Raw genomic sequence first — 8,036 nt, forward strand, 5'->3', positions numbered from 1 at the left:
CAAATCTCCTGGAATTACAGACAAACATGATACAAAGTCACCCCAGACCCTCGTGTCTGGAGGTCAGAGCTATGAGCCTCAGCCTCGGCGCTGACTAAGGCTTGGATTCTGAGTTATCGCGTCGTTTAAGTTCGTCTCCACAGCCGCTCCTTCGTGTTTTTAGATGAAAGGTAAAGCGATGCTTAGCTGGCGCTCGGCTCTTTCAGCTCAAGCACCTAAGTGAAACTATTTACATATTCCCACAGGACGGCTCCACCGCTTCACTCCCTCGATCCGTCTCTCTTTTTCAGTCCATTGCTCCATTTTCCTTACATTATTTCCCTAAATATTAAACGCGGGAAGCAGCTTTTGCTTCACAGCGTGCGTGTGTGCGCACACACACACACACACACACACTGGCACTTTCTGACAAACTGTTTTCAATCAATTTTTTTAAAAGCGCATTTAAAGACATTTTTTGCAATAGGGCTTTTTTAACATCCTCCTTTATCTTTCTCTGAGGCCACACAGAGCAATACTATAAAACCTCACTGCCTCAAAAGCTCTGTATATCAGAGTGACAGCTACAACCCACAGGCCTTGGTCAAACTTATGTAGCGGCGACCCAGCACTTGACGACCAGAGCCTCTCCAAGGACTCCTGCCCCCCCCGACCCCCCCCCCACCCACCCTCAGCTCAGGTAATATAGCTTATAGCGGGGCCGCGTCCTGCGTCCACGCCCCGTGGCTGCACCGTGCATTATGCGCGCAACTCTGTGGATAATGCGCTCAGAAACGCCCCCTGCGCGCCCTTGTTATTGGAAACCCTCTCACAATGAGTAATGACGGGCGTCGGGGTGCCAAATGTCCCGTGCAGGACACCGTACAGTAGGTGTTCCTCCGCTAACGGGACGGGAACGACATCTGTTCGGCTGCGGAACGCGACGCCGATTCATCGGGCGCGTCCGCGCGTCGCCTTAAAGGCGCCGCCCGCTGTTCCGGGCGAGACAAGGTCAGTCACACGTCACGCACGACGGCGGCAGCGGGGCGGTACACGGCGGAGGGGAAGCCTCCGCGGAGGAGGCTAGTCGTCATTCGGCTGTGAAGCAGGCCGCTGCTCGCAGATAACCCACGGACACGGGGTGATGCGAATTCTTCGCTTGTAATTTTAATGCCTCGGTGCTGAAACTGAAAAGTTGCTCAAAGTTTGCAGCAAACTGAGCAAAAATGAGCGTCGGGGTGGAGGAGCCTCGGCCTGTTTTTGTCATCTCTGGGGTCAATATCAGCCTCTTTAGGCTCTGCCCCCCCCCGCTGTTTGACGTGTCAGGCCACGCCCCCCTACGTGCGGGCCGAGTCAGCGTGCACCCGCACGTTAGCGCCGACGGCTCCTCTGCGGGACTCATTTTCACGGGCCTTATTCTGAATGAAGGCATTTGATACAAGTCCAAGGCACGAGAGGTGTTCATTTCGTATTCCTGAATAAATCTGCAGGGGAAGGATTGTGGAGGGAGCAACTGACATGTGAATGGAGGGGGGAGAACGTACGCCTGGAGGAAGGAGACGGGCGAGAGAGGGAGGGAGGGAGGGAGAGAGAGAGAGAGAGAGATGAGTGGAGGGATATGAGGCTGAAAACAGGCATTAGTCATTTGGAGCAGCCTTGACTGTTTCAGAGGAACAATCTCCTCCGTCTGACAGGTAATGACAGCTGCTTTCAGCCCCTCCCCCCGCGTCTAACCAGGGTTCACCAGAGTAGGAGTCGATCAGCAGCCGCGCAGCAGCTACAACCTGAGGGATATTTTAGGGATCCGCTGCTGCAGCAGACGACCTTTACGATGACCCGCGAACATGGACCTGCTCCCATAGAATGAACGGACGGTTCTAGACGGACTCACGGCCGCCGGCAGAAGCTCCAGCGGCCGTTCTTCCTCATTTCACTCTAACTGACGGTCGTGGAGAAGACGTCCACGCGTAACTGGGAACTCTGTCTGATTGCGTTTTGTCTCGTTTCTCCCCCCTTTGTCCCCCACTTTTATCTCTCTTCTACCTTTTCAGTCAGAAAGTCCTAATGCGGTGTCTCCCCCTCCATGCCCCCCCCCCCCCCCTCGGGCCAAGATGCCTCTGTCCGTGGAGCAGGCTGTTTATGAGCATCCCCACTGGAAATCCACTAATAAATGTCAGTGTCTGCAGCGAAATTAAACGTTTAGCGCGAGTCCTTGGAAAGGGCTCAGGGAGACGAGCGAGCTGGCAGATCCTCAGGTTCGTGCGCGCGCCTGTGTGTGTGCGCGCGCGCGCACGTTGCTGTTGTTGTTGTCTTTTCATGTTCTCTAATTAAGACGGGGTTCGGGTCCGGTGCTGGCCCGCGTCTCCGCCGCCTCCTCCCGAGTTCCGTCGTCTTCAAGGGGAGCGCGCGCGCGGAGGACACGCGCCGCAGCCCGCTGTTCCCTGCGTTTGAACAAAACTCATTAACGACACTGCGTTCGTCGCCGCAGCCGGGACGCCGCCGCCGAACCTCGCTCGCCCTCATCCTCTCGTTTAGCGGATTTGCATCACAAAGAGCACGTCGTTTCCGACCGGCGTCTCGCCTCCGCTCCGTCTCCTGCACGTGCCTTGGGTTCTACTTGACGGCACGCGGAGGTGCGGCGCCGACGCAGGATAGAGGCTCTCGGGCGTTTTTAGGGGACAGGTGTTTTATGCGCGCGCGCCGGTTCGGTCCGCTGGAGGCCCGACACCGGTAATCGCTCAGGGAGATGGAGCGACGGCGCGGCTTTAAACGCCGCCTCCGTCGCAGGCTCCGCTGCGTCACCAAATAACGCTCGCTGCGTCGCAGGGGCTAATAAGGCGTGTTCCTTTTCTGAGGAGCTCAAGGGGAAAATAGCCTCCCTGCTCTGAAAAAAACACTGCTACAGACTTTTCCTTTTTCCCTCCCTCTCTCTCTCTCTCTCTCTCTCTCCAAGCCGACAAATAAATTGCATGCAATTTTAATGGCTTTTCTTCCTTTTTCGCGCAGTCGGCTGTGGAAATGACACATTTCACTGCCCCTGCAATGTCTTCATAGGGGTATTTATCAGCCCCAGTGACTCCTGGCTGTGTTAATAATCCCACAGCGCTGGTGTAATGGATTCAGCCAAACCCCTGCTTTATCCCAGGTATCCTCCCTCGCGCTGGCTAAATCCACAGATTATTACAGAAAATGCTTTTTCCTCCCTTATACTTGTTCTGTCAAATTAGCTCTTTCAGCATCCCGGGCCTTTGGAGGAATTACAGGACTTCTTTGGTTTTTGCTGAACGCAGGATAATCACAAGTTCACTGCGGGGTTTTAGACGCGAAGCTCAGCGTCCCTCCCTTCTTTTCTTGTCTTTCTGACTGAGCTTAAAGCCGCCGCTTTTTACAGATAGATGTTATGACTAAAGGCTGAAAAGACTGAAGGAAGCTCCATTATTTCTTTACAATGTGAGGAACCTCTTGCATAATATGAATTGTTACTGCATCATCGTTCAGATGGATTAGGAAAAACAACATAGAAATCTAACATCGGAGACGGTTTGAAAAACAAACTTTATTATTTTTGATAAGTGAAGTGACTAATAGCGACTAATAGTGACTCTGGCTTGTTGTGGCCATATGTTCACCCTTTAAATTGCAGATCTGATCCCTCTGTACTGTAAACAGGATGCTCCGTCCATCCATATAACTTTAGTCAGGTTTTCAGCCCCTTTCCTCCCCTATCTATCCATCAGCGCATTCATTTATCTCCGTAGAGCCGTTTCTGATGACTAGCACCCAGTGCAATGCCTTGCTCAGACGGGCAAGGTCCATGGATGCGTGATGGAGTGCTCTGCTCAGCAACCTGGCAGCGACGTGGAGAAATTGATTTTCTGACAGATTAAAAAAGATTAAACCAGCCATAAAAACAAGCAGGAAAGTGCTTAATGGACCATATGTGCACAATAAGCTTTCATATGTATTCTTCTCCCGTTTCTCCTCTGGCCATCCATCTTATTTACGCTGACAGGTCACAGGCCAAGCTAACAGGACTGCGGGGACGACCGGATGCTGTGCTTCCTGGCGTTTGGCGGATGGGCGTGTTTCCTGGAGCAAACGGCCGTGGGAGCTGCAGGTAACGCAGGTCTCACACACGCTTCCATTCTGTTCAAATCACCCTGCAGCGCTGATAGCATCGGTTCCACACATTTCACCCAGACTTTAATCTGAACCTGTTCAGATGTTGAGTCACAAACCGGCAGCTTTAGCATCAGAGCCGCGCTAAGTGGGAAGTGACAGCACCGGCGTTAACGCCGCGCTGATTTACAGGACGTTGGAGCTTGTTAAAATAAAATAAGGAGACAGAAACGGTGTCAATAAACGGCTGCTGCCTCATTAACCTCAGGCTCTGCTCTGTAGGCCCAGCACAAAAGCACAAACCACACTTAATTTCCACATGAGCAAACACTTTGTAGGTAATGACTTGAACAAATAATGTGAATCGGCAAAGTGATTTGAAACGTGCACCTCCAGCGTCCACCTGACGAGCAGCGCTAATAACAAAACGGCCCCGCAGCTCCGGTCTCAACGTCCACAGTAGTAAAACAGCCAGAAAGGAAAGGAAAAACAGCCATGACTGTCCCGGGACCCACGGGTTCACGCAGGCCCACGGGTTCAGGCAGACCCACCGGGTTCACGCAGAACCATGGGCTCAGGCAGAACCACGGGTTCAGGCAGACCCACGGGTTCAGGCAGAACCACAGGTTCACGCAGGCCCACGGGTTCTATCATACCCACCGGGTTCAGGCAGAACCACAGGTTCACGCAGGCCCACGGGTTCTATCATACCCACCGGGTTCAGGCAGAACCACGGGTTCAGGCAGACCCACGGGTTCAGGCAGAACCACAGGTTCACGCAGGCCCACGGGTTCACGCAGACCCACGGGTTCAGGCAGAACCACAGGTTCACGCAGGCCCACGGGTTCTATCAGACCCACCGGGTTCACGCAGAACCATGGGCTCAGGCAGAACCACGGGTTCACGCAGAACCACAGGTTCTATCAGACCCACCGGGTTCACGCAGAACCATGGGCTCAGGCAGAACCACGGGTTCACGCAGAACCACAGGTTCTATCAGACCCACCGGGTTTAGGCAGAACCACGGGTTCAGGCAGAACCACGGGTTCTATCAGACCCACCGGGTTCACGCAGAACCATGGGCTCAGGCAGAACCACGGGTTCACGCAGAACCACAGGTTCTATCAGACCCACCGGGTTCACGCAGAACCATGGGCTCAGGCAGAACCACGGGTTCAGGCAGACCCACGGGTTCAGGCAGAACCACAGGTTCACGCAGGCCCACGGGTTCTATCAGACCCACCGGGTTCACGCAGAACCATGGGCTCAGGCAGAACCACGGGTTCAGGCAGACCCACGGGTTCAGGCAGAACCACAGGTTCACGCAGGCCCACGGGTTCTATCATACCCACCGGGTTCAGGCAGAACCACAGGTTCACGCAGGCCCACGGGTTCTATCATACCCACCGGGTTCAGGCAGAACCACGGGTTCAGGCAGACCCACGGGTTCAGGCAGAACCACAGGTTCACGCAGGCCCACGGGTTCACGCAGACCCACGGGTTCAGGCAGAACCACAGGTTCACGCAGGCCCACGGGTTCTATCAGACCCACCGGGTTCACGCAGAACCATGGGCTCAGGCAGAACCACGGGTTCACGCAGAACCACAGGTTCTATCAGACCCACCGGGTTCACGCAGAACCATGGGCCTCAGGCGCAGAACCACGGGTTCACGCAGAACCACAGGTTCTATCAGACCCACCGGGTTTAGGCAGAACCACGGGTTCAGGCAGAACCACGGGTTCTATCAGACCCACCGGGTTCACGCAGAACCATGGGCCTCAGGCAGAACCACGGGTTCACGCAGAACCACAGGTTCTATCAGACCCACCGGGTTCACGCAGAACCATGGGCTCAGGCAGAACCACGGGTTCAGGCAGACCCACGGGTTCAGGCAGAACCACAGGTTCACGCAGGCCCACGGGTTCTATCAGACCCACGGGTTCAGGCCAGAACCACAGGTTCACGCAGGCCCACGGGTTCTATCATACCACCGGGTTCAGGCAGAACCACGGGGTTCAGGCAGACCCACGGGTTCAGGCAGAACCACAGGTTCACGCAGGCCCACGGGTTCACGCAGGACCACGGTTCAGGCAGAACCACAGGTTCACGCAGGCCCACGGGTTCTATCAGACCCACCGGGTTCACGCAGAACCATGGGCTCAGGCAGAACCACGGGTTCACGCAGAACCACAGGTTCTATCAGACCCACCGGGTTCACGCAGAACCATGGGCTCAGGGCAGAACCACGGGTTCACGCAGAACCACAGGTTCTATCAGACCCACCGGGTTTAGGCAGAACCACGGGTTCAGGCAGAACCACGGGTTCTATCAGACCCACCGGGTTCACGCAGAACCATGGGCTCAGGCAGAACCACGGGTTCACGCAGAACCACAGGTTCTATCAGACCCACCGGGTTCACGCAGAACCATGGGCTCAGGCAGAACCACGGGTTCAGGCAGACCCACGGGTTCAGGCAGAACCACAGGTTCACGCAGGCCCACGGGTTCTATCAGACCCACGGGTTCAGGCAGAACCACAGGTTCACGCAGGCCCACGGGTTCACGCAGACCCACGGGTTCAGGCAGAACCACAGGTTCACGCAGGCCCACGGGTTCTATCAGACCCACCGGGTTCACGCAGAACCATGGGCTCAGGCAGAACCACGGGTTCACGCAGAACCACAGGTTCTATCAGACCCACCGGGTTTAGGCAGAACCACGGGTTCAGGCAGAACCACGGGTTCTATCAGACCCACCGGGTTCACGCAGGCACACGGGCTCAGGCAGAACCACGGGTTGAATCAGAGTCAAGCTGTCGCTGCGCCAGCGAGTCAATCGAGTCACGGAAGTCGACACTAAACGTGCACGCTCGTACCACTGAATGGGGAAAGGTCACAACCTTTCACTGTTGCACTGTAGAGCTGTAGTGTGTGTTTAAGCCAAAGTCCAACTCCACTGCTCTCAGCAGGGATCGCACTCCAAACGCCACTTTAAATAGGAACTCTTTGCAATTTGCTTTTGTAAAAATGTTGCAAGATTTCATCACTTGCATCATTAAAGGCGTAAAAGAATAATTGGAATAATAAGGAATTATTTTGAGCGCTGCACAGAGGGGCTGTTTAGAAGCTGTGTTTTGTGTTGTCTGATGAAAAGACGTGAGTATGTGGAGAACAAACACTCCTCAGCGCAGTAAAGACTGTTTCATGTAAAGAATAATCTTTAAAGCGTTCATCGTTGGCAAACAAAAATGATTTCCAAATGTTATAGTCTTCGATCTAGTTCTTTTAAACACAGGTGAAATGTCATTTTCCTTCCCACCGCCATAAGTGGCACCTGTATCTTCAGACACTGGAGCTCTAGATCCAGACTGGATCAGGGTGATCTCCCAGTCAGGCGGCTTCTTTGAAATGTTGGCTTTTTTACAGAGTGATGAAAGCATAGAGAGGAGAGAGAGAAGAGAGCGATATCTCTCTCTCGATAGAATATCATATCTATCTCTCTATCTCTCTCTCTCTCTCTCTCTCTATCTCCATATCTATCTCTCGTCCTTGCTCTCCCTCTCTCTCTCTCTCTCTCTCTCTCTCTCACTCTCTCTCTCTCTCTCTCTCTCTCTCTCTCTCTCTCTCTCTCTCTCTCTCTCTCTCTCTCTCTCTCTCTGTCTCTTGCTCTCTCTCTCTCTCTCTGTCTCTTGCTCTCTCTCTCTCTCTCGCTCGCCCTCTCCATCCTCCTTTCTCCTGCTCCCTGGGACCTTCTTCCTGACACACGTCCGGCAGAGCAGCCTCGACTCAGTCACTTCTCCACAGATGCCTCCCTGGAACACTGCAAACAGCTATTACATAAAAGCTGAGTGACTTACAGGCAAATCCTCTCTACCCCAAAACTGCCAGAGCGTTCTGCCAAACCGCAGAGAAAGAGGGTGAGACGGAGGGATGGGGT

General features: G+C 54.2%; 1 long non-coding RNA gene across 1 annotated transcript in view; it reads left to right on the forward strand.

The window, feature by feature from the left end:
- Window positions 1-830: 830 nt before the first annotated feature.
- The window catches only part of LOC114854495 (uncharacterized), an 11,346-nt gene continuing 4,140 nt past the window's right edge, over window positions 831-8,036 (forward strand). The window contains exons 1-2 of the long non-coding RNA XR_003785786.2: window positions 831-990; window positions 3,992-4,096. This is a non-coding gene — a long non-coding RNA (uncharacterized LOC114854495). The remainder of the gene's footprint in view (window positions 991-3,991; window positions 4,097-8,036) is intronic.

This window comes from Betta splendens, chromosome 4, assembly GCF_900634795.4.
Source record: "Betta splendens chromosome 4, fBetSpl5.4, whole genome shotgun sequence".
NCBI classification, from domain to species: Eukaryota; Metazoa; Chordata; class Actinopteri; order Anabantiformes; family Osphronemidae; genus Betta; species Betta splendens.